Raw genomic sequence first — 13,493 nt, 5'->3', positions numbered from 1 at the left:
GGAGTTTGAGGAAATACAATAACTATAGATCAAGTGTGATAACTTAGGCACAAACTAGAATTTCTTGACATTACTGCAACCAGTCAGCTTTTGCTTTATTTTTCAATTTTTAGTATCACATTACTGGTTTCAAACTGCCTAGCAATTTATCATCAGATGGGACATATTTATTGATTGTCTGCAGCAGTGTGGGAGTCGTGTGGTTGTGACAAGATGTATACACAAAACTTTTAAGCACCGAGTGTGGCGAGAATTATTCACATTATGAAATCGATAATAAAAATTGAAGAACAAAACAAAAGGCAGTTGATTGCAGTAATCTCAAAAACAAACTAGAGTTGTAGATTTCCTGCAATACAATGGAATTAACATCCAATGTAATAAAAGGGGAGTACCCAGTGAGTATCCCTGTATAAAACCAATGAGGATGATATTGTGCTCTTCAATACAAAGACTGGTTTGATGCAGCTCTCCACACTAATCTATCCTGTGCAATCCTCTTCATCTCCAAATCAACTACTGTAATCTGCATCCATTTGGAAGTTCTTACTGTATTCATCTCTTCGTTTCCCATTACAATTTTTACTGGCCACACATCCCTCCAATTCCAAATTTATGAATCCTAGCTGTCTCAGAATACATCCTATCAACTGATCACTTCATTAGTCAATTTTTGCAACAAATTTATATTCTTCGCAATTTTGTCTGTATCTTCCAAACTAATTAAGTGATTTAACCATATACTCTTCAGCATTCTCCTGTACCACTGAATTTCAAAAGCTTTTATTCTCTTCTTGCTGAAACTGCATATCATCCATGTTTCACTTCCACATACAAGGCTACCTTTCAGACAAATAACTTCAGAAAATATTTCCTAACACTTGAATTCATATATAATGTTAAATTTCTCTTCCTCAGAAAGACTTTTTTTGGAATTGGCAATCTACAGTTTATGTTCTCTTTACTTCACCCATTATTAGTTAATTTGAGTCCAAATAGCAAAACTCATGTATCACTTTTAGTGTTTCATTTCTTAATCTAACTCTCTCAGCATAACGTGATTTAACTCATTACCTACTGTCGACAAGATAACCTGTAAGCCTCTGCCGCTCCTCAAGTTCTGAGGACATGTTTAAACATAGCCCCTAGGTTACCCTTAAGTGCTATTGATGTGTTTAAGGGCCCCATTCTGCCGACCTCTCACAGCTGTGGATGAGGTACTTCCACATCACGGTGAATAAATAAGTTTCGAGTCTTATCATAAAACTATTGTGCCCATTTGTATGCTGTCTTTCACAATAAACATCATATAAGTATCTCTGACAATTTATAAAATATGACGACTGTTATGAATACAGTATCCTCAACGCGTAAGGACAGAATAGGACATGTAGCATGAGATCGTCTGCTGGATATAAAAAACCAGTAACTCAAGAACGAAGTGAGACCATTCTGCTCTCAGTCTTAAATTAAATTTCAATATCTTATTTCATAAACAGTAACTTGTGGACTAATATTGACCATATATAAAGTTTACACAATGCATTTTTACCTCTGCAAACACTCTAAAATTTCACTGTACTTAATGTGATGCAGCACACACAGTAATTATTATGAATACAGAAAATACACTCAGTTCTTTATCGAACAAAGATATCAGACTGAAAAATGTGCAAAAATCAATTTTTTTCACTAAACAGTTTTCTTAAATCCAGATGATAAGTATTTCATAATGACCTCAACATAGTCTCTAAGCACAAATAGCAGCATTAGCTGAGCTGTACAGTGAAAACAAAGCAACTTTCAACATGGAATGTAAAGAGCACATCTGTAGCAGTCAAAGGGTTAATTCGACTACATTCCATCATACTTGCGCGGCTTTTGCCAATGTTCGTCTCCTATCCTCCTTTTCGAGATAGTATCCATTCCAATGACATACTCTTCCAAATAATTTTCTGTCCCTGACAGAATTACTCAGTCATAAGCAAATTTCAAAGTTTTTATTTCTTCTCCCTGAACTTTGATGACTTCTCCAAAATTTTCTTTGGGCACTCTTACAACTTGCTTAATTCACAGAGTGAATAACATCAAGGATAAGCTACAACCCCATCTCACTCCTTCCTCTACCACTGTTTTCTTTTCATACTCTTTGATTATTGTAATGTTCCTAAATTTCTCCAAAACACAGGTTCTACACCAGATTTTTCATTCTTCTGTAAATAATTAATGTCAGTATCCTGCACCCACGACTTATTAAACTGACAGTTCGGTAATATTCACACAAGTCAACAACTGCTATCTTAACAATTGGAATTATTACATTCTTCTGAAAGTCTTTGACAGCTGAAACTACACTGCGAGCAGCAACACCCGTGCATGATGGGAGTGGCGACTGGGTGGAGGTAAGGAGGAGGCTGGGGTGGGGAGGGATAGTATGGTGGGAGATTCGGACAGTGAAGTGTTGCAGTTTAGATGGAGGGTAGGAGAGAAGGTGCGGAGGGGGTAGGGGGTAAGTAGCGGAAAAGAGAGGAATAAAAATAAAAGAAATTAAGACTGGCTGTGGCGGTGAAATGACGGCTGTATAGTGCTGGAACGGGAACAGGGAGGGAGCTGGATGGGTAAGGACAGTGACTAACAAAGGTTGAGGCCAGGAGGATTATGGGAGCATAGGATGTATTGCAGGGAAAGTTCCCACCTGCGCAAATCAGAAAAGCTGGTGTTGGTGGAAACGATCCATATGGCACAGGCTCTGAAACCGGTCATTGAGATGAGGGGTATCATGTTTGGTAGCATGTTCAGCTACAGGGTGATCCACTTGTTTTTCGGCCACAGTTTGTCAGTGGCCATTCATGCAGACAGACAGCTGGTTGGTTGTCATGCCTACATAGAATACAGAACAGTGGTTGCAGCTTAGCTTGTAGATCATATGACTGGTTTCACAGGTAGCCCTGTCATTGATGTGATAGGTAATGTTAGTGACCGGACTGGAGTAGGTGGTGGTAGGAGGATGTATGAGACAGGTCTTGCATCTAGGTCTATTACAGGGGTATGGGCCATAAAGTAAGGGATTGGGAGCAGGGGTTGTGTAAGGATGGATGAGTATATTGTGTAGGTTCAGTGGATGGTGGAATACCACAGTAGGAGGGGTGGGAAGGATAGTGGATGGAACATTTCTCATTTCAGGGCATGACGAGAGGTAATCTAAACCCTGGCAGAGAATGTATTTTAGTTGCTCCAGTCCTGGATGGTACTGAGTTACGAGGGGAATGCTCCTCTGTGGCCGGACTGTGGGACTTTGGGAGGTGGTGGGAGACTGGAAAGATAAGGCACGGGAGATTTGTTTTTGTACAAGGATGGGAGGATGATTACGGTCAGCGAAGGCTTCAGTGAGACCCTCAGTATATTTAGAGAGGGACTCCTCGTCACTGCAGATCCGACGACCACAGGTGGCTAGGCTGTACGGAAGAGACTTCTTGGTACGAAACGAGTGGCAGCTGTCGAAATGGAGGTATTGCTTGTGGTTAGTAGGTTTGATATGCATGGAGGTACTGATGTAGCCACCTCTGCTGCAGAGTTCAACATCTAGGAAGGTGGCTTGTTGGGTTGACTACGACCAGGTGAAGCAAATGTGGGAGTTGTTGAGGTTCTGGAGGAATGTGAATAAGGTGTCCTCAGCTTCAATCCAGATAGCAAAGATGTCATCAATGAACCTGAACCAGGTGATGGGTTTAGGATTCTGAGCTTTTAGGAAGGATTCCTCTAGATGGCCCAGGAATAGTTTAGCATAGGATGGTGCCATGCGGGTGCCCATAGCCGTACCACAGATTTGTTTGTATGTAATGCCTTCAAAGGAGAAGTAATTATGGGTGAGGATATAGTTGGTAATGGAGTCTAGGAAGGAGGTTGTTGGTTTTGAATCCATAGGGCGTCTGGAAAGGTAGTGTTCGATAGCAGTAAGGCAATGGGCATCAGGAATGTTAGTGTACAGGGAGGTGGCGTCAACAGTGATGAGCAGGGCACCATGTGGTAAAGAGAGAGGAACGGTGGACAGTTGGTCGAGGAAATGGTTGGTATCTTTTATATAGGACGATAGGTTCCGGGTAATAGGTTGAACCTGTTGGTCTACAAGAGCAGAGATTCTATCAGTGGGGGCACAGTAACCGGCCACAATGGGGTGTCCTGGGTGGTTGGGTTTATGTACTTTAGGAAGCATGTGGATGGTGGGAGTGCGGGGAGTGGTAGGGGTAAGTAGAGAGATGGACTCTAGGGAGAAATTCTGGGATGGGCCTAAGGATTCGAGTAGTGACTGGAGATCCTGCTGGATTGCTGGAATGGGATGACCGTGGCATGGTTTGTAGGTGGAAGTATCTGACAGCTGACGGAGTCCTTCTGCCATGCAATCCTTGTGGTTCAAAACTACGGTGGTGGAGCCTTTGTCTGAAGGTAGGATTATAAGATTGGGATCAGTTTTTAGATGGTGGACTGTGGTTCTTTCTGCGGATGTAATGTTAGTACGCATGTTGAGGGATTTGGGGAATGATGGTGAGACAAGGTTCGAGAATAAGAAATTCTGGAAAGTTAACAGGGGGTGGTTTGGAGGCAGTGGGGGTGGATCACGGTTGGACGGAGGAATGAACTGAGTTAGGCAAGGTTCAGTTTTGGTCTTTGGTTGAGTCTGATTGGTCGGCTTGGTTGCGAAAAAGTGTTTCCACTAGAGGGACTGGGAGAAGGAGAGAAGGTCTTTAACTAGTCCTGCATTGTTGGATTTGAGAGTGCGGGAAAAGGTGAGGTCTTTGGAAAGGACTGATATTTCTGTGGGATTAAGGCTTCTGGCGGAAGGGTTCATGACTGTGTTGCAGGTCTGTTTAGGATTTGAGTTCTGTGTGGTGTTGGGAGGGAGTTTCGGAGGGTGGGGTAAGTGTAGTAGGTCTGCGAGACAAGGTTTGTCAGCTATGAGGGGGCGTGGGGGAGGTTTGGAGGTTCTTGATGAAGTGGTGGACAGTGGTACTCCGTGATGGGAGTAGGAAGTGAGAAGGATGGAGAGCTTTTTGAGGTGGTGATGTGCATGTGGCTCAAGTTCCTGCAGGGCAAGAGTTTCAATGTGAGTTATGGGTTCCAAGAATCTGGGATTACATAGCAGGAGAATTTTGCGGATGGAGAGTAGGCACTGCAAGGAGGATTGGGCTTGGCTGATATGGTTTTGCAGGACTATGTTGGTGAGGGCTAAGGATTGGCGGAATCTGAACAGGTGGAGGTCATTGTGGAAGGAGAGATGGCAAACAGAGATGGGTAATTTGATGGTAAGGCCATTAGGGGGGATTTCATGAGCCAAGCAACAACACAGGAACAGTATGTGGGACTGGGATCTGGCTAGGGATAAGGAAACTGTTCTGTTTGGATGCAGATGGAAGGAGCAAGGATCCATGGTGGCGAAAAAATATGTAAGAAAGTAGAATTACGTCCAAAAAATTACGCAAAAACACACCCAAATCCGTATGAAAAGTACGAAATGGATGCACAGGGGGGAAGAAAAGAAGAAAATGATAGTGGAAGGCAAAAACTCTCTAATATTGGTGAGAAGTCCCTAAGGTCAAAGTAGAGGATAACTAATCATTAATAAATATATTACTACGGGTAGCAGGTTTGAGGGCGAATAAACGTAGAGAAGGGGGACGGCAGATGTGACTGGCTGAGGTGGATTTAGTGACTGCAAACAGGGATAGAACGGAGATAGTGTGGGAGGTTGGGGAGAGGTTCGTAGTTAGAGATGCAAGTTCATGTGGCACTGGAAAAGTGCAGAAGATAACACGCAAAAATTCGCGAACTGACACAGGGAGAGTTATCAGTTTGAAGGGATAGGCTTAATTCTATTGGCAGGAGTAATGTGGGACATAAGATGCTAACCTATTCATGGGCCATCTAGAGGAATCCTTCCTAAAAACCCAGAATCCTTGTCCCCTCACCTGGTTCAGATTCATTGATGACATCTTTGCTATCTGGATTGAAAATGAGGACACCTTATTCACATTCCTCCAGAACCTCAACAACTTCTCCCCCATTTGCTTCACCTGGTCCTAGTCAACCCAACAAGCCACCTTCCTAGATGTTGACCTCCACCTCATAGATGGCTACATCAGTACCTCCATCCGTATCAAACCTACCAACCACCAGCAATACCTCCATTTCGACAGCTGCCACCCGTTCCATATCAAGAAGTCTCTTCCGTACATCCTAGCCACCTGCGGTCGTCGCATCTGCAGTGACGAGGAGTCCCTCTCTAAATATACCAAGGGTCTCACTGAAGCCTTCACTGACCGTAATCATCCTCCATCCTTGTACAAAACAAATATCTCGTGCCTTATCTTTCCAGTCTCCCACCACCTCCCAAAGTCCCACAATCCGGCACAGAGGAGCATTCCCCTCGTAACTCAGTACCATCCGGGTACTTCACTGTCCACTCACTCCCATCATAATATCCCTCCCCCCTCCCCGCCCCAGCCTCCTCCTTACCCCCACCCAGTCGCCACTCCCATCATGCACGGGTGCTGTTGCTCGCAGTGTAGTTTCAGCTCTCCGAGACTGCAGATGCGTGTGCAAGTTGCGCTTGTGTGTGTGTGTGTGTGTGTGTGTGTGTGTGTGTGTGTGTGTGTGTGTGTGTGTGTACTGCTGACAAAGACCTTACTGGACGAAAGCTATAATTGTGTTTAGCTTTTTATTGTGCCTATCGCGGCTCAGCATCTCTGCCATATGGTGAGCAGCAACTTTCCTTTTCTCGTATTGTTACGTTCCATCCTAGATTTTCCACTGTTTGTTTTTTGCCTGACGGCTTTTCTTCGATCCTAACCCTGTGCGGTTTTCCTTTGTAACTGCTTTCTTTTGCGTCGCTATACTCAATGTCCATCCATCTTTCTTTTCTTTCCTGTGTTTCTCTTGTTGCCTTACTGAACTGCACTGCACACACTACTTATGACTACTGTATCAACGGACTCTGCTGCTCGCAACAGACGGCATCAAGAACATGCTGATTATTGGTGCAGCATCTTATGTCCCACATTACTCCCACCGATATAATTAGGCCTATACCTTCAAACTGATCACGTTCCCTGTGTCAGTTACTGTATTTTTGCGTGTTATCTCCCACACTTTTCCTGTGCCACACAATCTTACACCTCTAACTACGTACCCCTCCCCACCCCCCAAACTTTCTCCGTTCTATCCCAGTTCGCACCCACTAAATCCACCTCATCCATCATCCACTCACATCTACGCTTATCCGCCCTCAAACCTGCTACCCACAGTAATATATTTATTAATGATTAGTTATTCTCTACTTTGACCTTTGTGACTTCTCACCAATTTTAGTGCGTTTTCACCTTCCACTATCATTGTCTTCCTCAGATTCCATCTCTTTTCTTCTCCCTGTGCATCTATTTCCTACTTTTCACAGGTATTTGGGTGTATTTTTGATAATTTTTCGTACGTAATTCTACTTTTTTACGCATATTTTCGCATTTTTGCACCACCATGGATCCTTGCTCCTTCCATCTGCATCAATACAGAACAGTGTCCTCATCCCTAGCCACATCCCAGTCCCACATACTGTTCCTGTGTTGTTGCTTGGCTCATGTAATTCCCCCTAATGGTCTTACCATCAAATTACCCATCTCTGTTTGCCACCCCTCCTTCCACAATGACACCCACCTGTTCAGATTCTGCCAATCCTTAGTCCTCACCAACATAGTCCTGCAAAACCATATCAACCAAGCCCAATCCTCCTTGCAGTGCCTACTCTCCATCCGCAAAATTCTGCTGCTATGTAATCCCAGATTCCTGTAACCCGTAACACACATTGAAACTCTCGGCTGCAGGAACTTGAGCAACATGCACAACACCACCTCAAAAAGCTCTCCATCCTGCTCACTTCCTACTCCCATCACGGAGTACCACTGTCCACCACTTCATCAAGAACCTCCAAACCTCCCCCATGCCCCCTCATAGCTGACAAACCTTGTCTCGCAGACCTACTACACTTACCCCACCCTCCGAAACTCCCTCCCAACACCACACAGAACTCAAATCCTAAACAGACCTGCAACACAGTCATGAACCCTTCCGCCAGAAGCCTTAATCCCACAGAAATATCTGTCCTTTCCAAAGACCTCACCTTATGCCCCACTCCCGAATTCAACCATGGAGGACTAGTTGAAGACCTTCTCTCCTTCTCCCGGTCCCTACAGTGGAAACACTTTTTCATCACCAACCCGACCAATCAGACTCGACCAAAGACCAACACTGAACCTTGCCTATCTCAGTTCACTCCTCCATCCAACCGTGATCCACCCCCACTGTCTCCAAACCGCATCCTGTTAACTTTCCAGAATTTCTTATTCTCGAACCTTGCCTCACCATCATTCCCCAAATTCCTCAACATGCGTACTAACATTACATCCGCAGAAAGAACCACAGTCCACCACATAAAAACTGGTCCTGATCTTATAATCCTACCTTCAGACAAAGGCTCCACCACCATAGTTTTGAACCACAAGGATTACGTGGCAGGACTCCGTCAGCTGTCAGATACTTCCACCTACAAACCATGCCACAGTGATACCATTCCAGCAATCCAGCAGGATCTCCAGTCACTACTCAATCCTTAGGCCCATCCCAGAACCTCTCCCTAGAGTCCATCTCTCTACTTAGCCCTACCACTCCCCGCACTCCCACTTTCCACATGTTTCCTAAAGTCCATAAACCCAACCATCCAGGACACCCCATTGTGGCCGGTTACTGTGCCCCAACTGATAGAATCTCTGCTCTCGTAGACCAACAGGTTCAACCTATTACCCGGAACCTATCGTCCTATATAAAAGATACCAACCATTTCCTCGACCAACTTTCCACAGTTCCTCTCCCTCTACCACATGGTGCCCTGCTCGTCACTGTTGACGCCACCTCCCTGTACACTAACATTCCTGATGCCCATGGCCCTACTGCTATCGAACACTACCTTTCCAGACACCCTATGGATTCCAAACCAACAACCTCCTTCCTACTCTCCATGACGAACTATATCCTCACCCACAATTACTTCTCCTTTGAAGGCATTACCTACAAATAAATCTGTGGTACGGCTACGGGTACCCATATGGCACCATCCTATGCTAACCTATTCATGGGGCCATCTAGAGGAACCCTTCCTAAAAGCCCAGAATCCTAAACCCATCACCTGGTTCAGGTTCATCGATGACATCTTTGCTATCTGGATTGAAGATGAGGACACCTTTTTCACATTCCTCCAGAACCTCAACAACATCTCCCCAATTTGCTTCACCTGGTCCTACTCAACGCAACAAGCTACCTTCCTAGATGTTGACCTCTACCTCAGAGATGGCTACATCAATACCTCCGTCTATATCAAACCTACTAAGCACCAGCAATACCTCCACTTCAACAGCTGCCACCCGTTTCATACCAAGAAGGCCCTTCCGTACAGCCTAGCCACCTGTGGTCATCGCATCTGCAGTGACGAGGGTCTCACTGAAGCCTTCACTGACCGTAATCATCCCCCCATCCTTGTACAAAAACAAATCTCCCGTGCCTTATCTTTCCAGTCTCCCACCACCTCCCAAAGTCCCACAGTCCGGCCACAGAGGAGCATTCCCCTCGTAACTCCGTACCATCCAGGACTGGAGCAACTAAAATACATTCTCCGCCAGGGTTTAGATTACCTCTCTTCGTGCCCTGAAATGAGAAATGTCCTGCCCACTATCCTTCCCACCCCTCCTACTGTGGTATTCCACTGTCCACTGAACCTATACAATATACTCATCCATCCTTACACGACCCCTGCTCCCAATCCCTTGCCATACTTCATGGCTCATACCCCTGTAATAGACCTAGATGCAAGACCTGTCCCATACATCCTACCACCACCTACTCCAGTCCGGTCACTAACATTACCTATCACAGCAAAGGCAGGGCTGGCTACCTGTGAAACCAGTCATGTGATCTACAAGCTCAGCTGCAACCACTGTTCTGCATTCCATGTAGGCATGACAACCAACAAGCTGACTGTTCACATGAATGGCCACCAACAAACTGTGGCCAAAAAGCAAGTGGATCACCCTGCAGCTGAACACACCGCCAAACATGATACCCCTCATCTCAATGACCGGTTTCAGAGCCTGTGCCATATGGATCGTTTCCACCAACACCAGCTTTTCTGATTTGCGCAGGTGGGAACTTTCCCTGCAATACATCCTATGCTCCCATAACCCTCCTGGCCTCAACCTTTGTTAGTCACTGTCCTTACCCATCCAGCTCCCTCCCTGTTCCCGTTCCAGCACTATACAGCCGTCATTTCACCGCCACAGCCAGTCTTAATTTCTTTTATTTTTATTCCTCTCTTTTCCGCTACTTACCCCCTACCCCCTCCGCACCTTCTCTCCTACCCTCCATCTAAACTGCAACACTTCACTGTCCGAATCTCCCACCATACTATCCCTCCCTCTCCCCTCCCAGCCTTCTCCTTACCCCCACCCAGTCGCCACTCCCATCCTGCATGGGTGTTGCTGCTTGCAGTGTAGTTTCAGCTCTGTAAGACTGCAGACACATGTGCAAGTTGCACTTGCGTTTGTGTGTGTGTGTGTGTGTGTGTGTGTGTGTGTGTGTGTGTGTGTGTGTGTGTGTGTGTGTCTCTCTACTGCTGACAAAGGCTTTAATGGCCGAAAGCTACTAATGTGTGAATCTTTTTATTGTGCCTATCGTGTCTCGGCATCTCCACTATATGGTGAGTAGCAACTTTCCTTCTCTCAAGTGTTTCGTAAGTTACACGTGCCCCTTAAATGGTGATAAATGCTGGACAATGGAGGAAACATTAGATCTTAAGCTGGCACCATTTCCTGTAGCAGAGTGACTCATCTTACACATAATATTCCAAGTAATTTATGTGCTGAAGACGTAAATTCATGTTATGTGAAATAACTGCTGATCAGCAATCTCTGTGTCATGTGCCACTGTATTAGGCTCACCCACATATGCAAACCTTCAAGTCACTAGTTGATCTTGGGATGAGCCAACATTAAGCTTGTAAGAAAAAAAGTGAATGGTGAATAATTTTCAAACAAGTTATTACATACGACGCTTTCTTAATTGCTTCGAATGTGTGTTGAGGAGATATTCCGCCAACAATATTTGATCATCTATAAAGCCTTTTTTAATTCACTATACTATACAACAAGCTTTTCCATATAAACAACATTTAACAGAAATGCTCTCTCAGGTTTACTCAGTGTGACTGATTACTGTCTTGTTTCAGAGTATTCAGTTGATTTGTTGTTTCCATTTTACGTACAATATGCTAAACATCTGGAAGTACACAATTAGCATTTAACAAATCTCTTTTTTGAGCTTGAGATGTACGATAGTCCTCAAAGAGATAACATTCTCTGATATTGTATCAGCGAGATTTCCATTGGCATTCCTTACTTTTTATGATACTTCCTCTCAGAACAATATTTCTGGTGTCATTTTGGGAGTTTTGACAATATGAGTCATAGCCTCCACTTAAATATAATAAGTAGTTACATACGGGGTGTGATCAAAAAGAAACAGGTGGTGGTAGTGGTGATGGTGATTAACATTCTTAAGGAAATACAAAAATTCCCATTAGCCTACTTTTTGATCACACCTCGTATGTAGTCAAATATATATTTTAAGTTGCGATTGTGTAGTGAATGCACCCTCTGTTGTTGGCAGATGTGACATTAGAAAGGAGCTCTGAGAGCAAGGAGCAGTAATTCTGCCATTTTCAGCTGTGAATACAACATGTTTGTATAGTATGGGACTACCCAATGTGTGCTGAGTACAAACCGAACCTTTATCCAACCTGAATAAATGCTTTACCAGGTTCTTGCCAAATCAGATTTGTCAGACTCAAGCTTTTGACAACTTCCTTCGCCATCACTGTCTGGAGATATTTCGGTCATTAGGTAATTAAGTTGACCTACTGAAATATCTCCTGACAATGATGACAGAGGAAGTCACTAAATGCTCCAGATTGACATATCTGACACAACAAGAGCTTGAAGCATTTGTTCAACAGTGTTGCTCTGTAAAACTGCGTTCACTTATTATTCAATCTATCACAACAAGTATTTAACCATTATTATTTTAAAAACTGTACAGGAAGTTCACGATATGGAAGCCTGCTCGGGATTTGTCTGACAAAATCGCAAGCAAACCCAGAATCACGATTTAGATAAAGTTAGAACAAGGCACAAATGACAATCAATTCAAAGCAGTCATTATGAAGCCTTAACAACTTAGGAAGGAAAACCATGGAACATCAATGGTCACAGTAAGTTTGGCTGAGGTAAACAGCCTGCGTAAGCTAGCAGTGCCACTGAGCTGCAGCAGCAGCAGCAGCAGCAGCAGCAGCAGCCGCCGAGCCGCCGCCGCCGCCATTCACGCCAGGCTGCGGGAAACCCAGTGGGCTGCAGCAATCCACACCACGAAATGGAAAACAGAGAGCAGCAACATCAGCCGCTTGGCGGCGGCAGCAGCAGAGGATTTAAGACACGTTGGGTCCATAAAATGTATAAAAATTAATAATTTCAGTAGTATTTGCTGTAACACAGTTAGTTGCCAGTGATGGTGAATCTTCAGGAAATGACAATGAAGTTGGTCAATCTAGTACCCATAAAATGGCAGTGGATACAGTAAATTTAATACTGGAAGCTATACCTAAATTGAATCGCCAAGTGATTGGGGTTAAGCAAAATGATCCCATGTTGAAAACAAACTGAAGTTGGATATAGAAAGGATGTCAAGGGAATGTGTAAGGTTGAATGGCATAGTTAGGGACGAGATCTATAGAGTAGATCATAAGTTGGGACCAGAATGTTGTATATTGGAAGAAAGGCTCAAACACGATTTCAAAAGCAGTATTGCACAAATTTTAACTAATGTAGATGCGAGTCAACTAGTAATAGTAAAATCCATGAACCAAGTGCAGTTGAACTCATCAGAAGTAAAGCAAAAAGTGTTAGCTGTAAATAAATGAGTATCAACAGCAGAGACTAATAAAGCGCACCCCCCCCCCCCCCCCACACACACACACACACACACACACATTATATGAAGAGAAAATACTTAAACTCAGAGAAAGGAAGAACCATAAATTGTGCTTTTGTGATGCCTTTTATTAGCAATTCGTGAGTGAAAATTTGAAACAGTGCTGGGAGTTTCATGCTATAGATTTGTTTAGAATGTTAGGATAGGTTTCTAAATGGGACTAGTGATAAAGATAAAATTAAATTTGCAAATTTTTTTTATTAGAAGGTGAAGCTTTATCGTGGGTGATCAGAATAGTGGCAGTTTTTGAAGCTACGAGTATTCTGAAGAGGGATTTCTGTATACATAACTGGGAGAGGCGAAGTGGTGTAGGATCCAAAATGCGTTTCTGAATGGATCACCATACAGAGCAGATAGAC

General features: G+C 44.0%; 1 protein-coding gene across 1 annotated transcript in view; it reads right to left on the bottom strand.

Moving 5' to 3' along the window:
- Positions 1 to 13,493, bottom strand: part of LOC126473230 (tripeptidyl-peptidase 2) — a 289,445-nt gene that overhangs the window by 217,588 nt on the left and 58,364 nt on the right. The gene's annotated exons all lie outside the window — the stretch shown is intronic.

This window comes from Schistocerca serialis, chromosome 4 (assembly GCF_023864345.2).
Source record: "Schistocerca serialis cubense isolate TAMUIC-IGC-003099 chromosome 4, iqSchSeri2.2, whole genome shotgun sequence".
Classification (NCBI taxonomy): Eukaryota; Metazoa; Arthropoda; class Insecta; order Orthoptera; family Acrididae; genus Schistocerca; species Schistocerca serialis.
The sequence above is the reverse complement of the archived record's forward strand: the minus strand, read 5'-3'. Positions and strand labels throughout refer to the sequence as shown.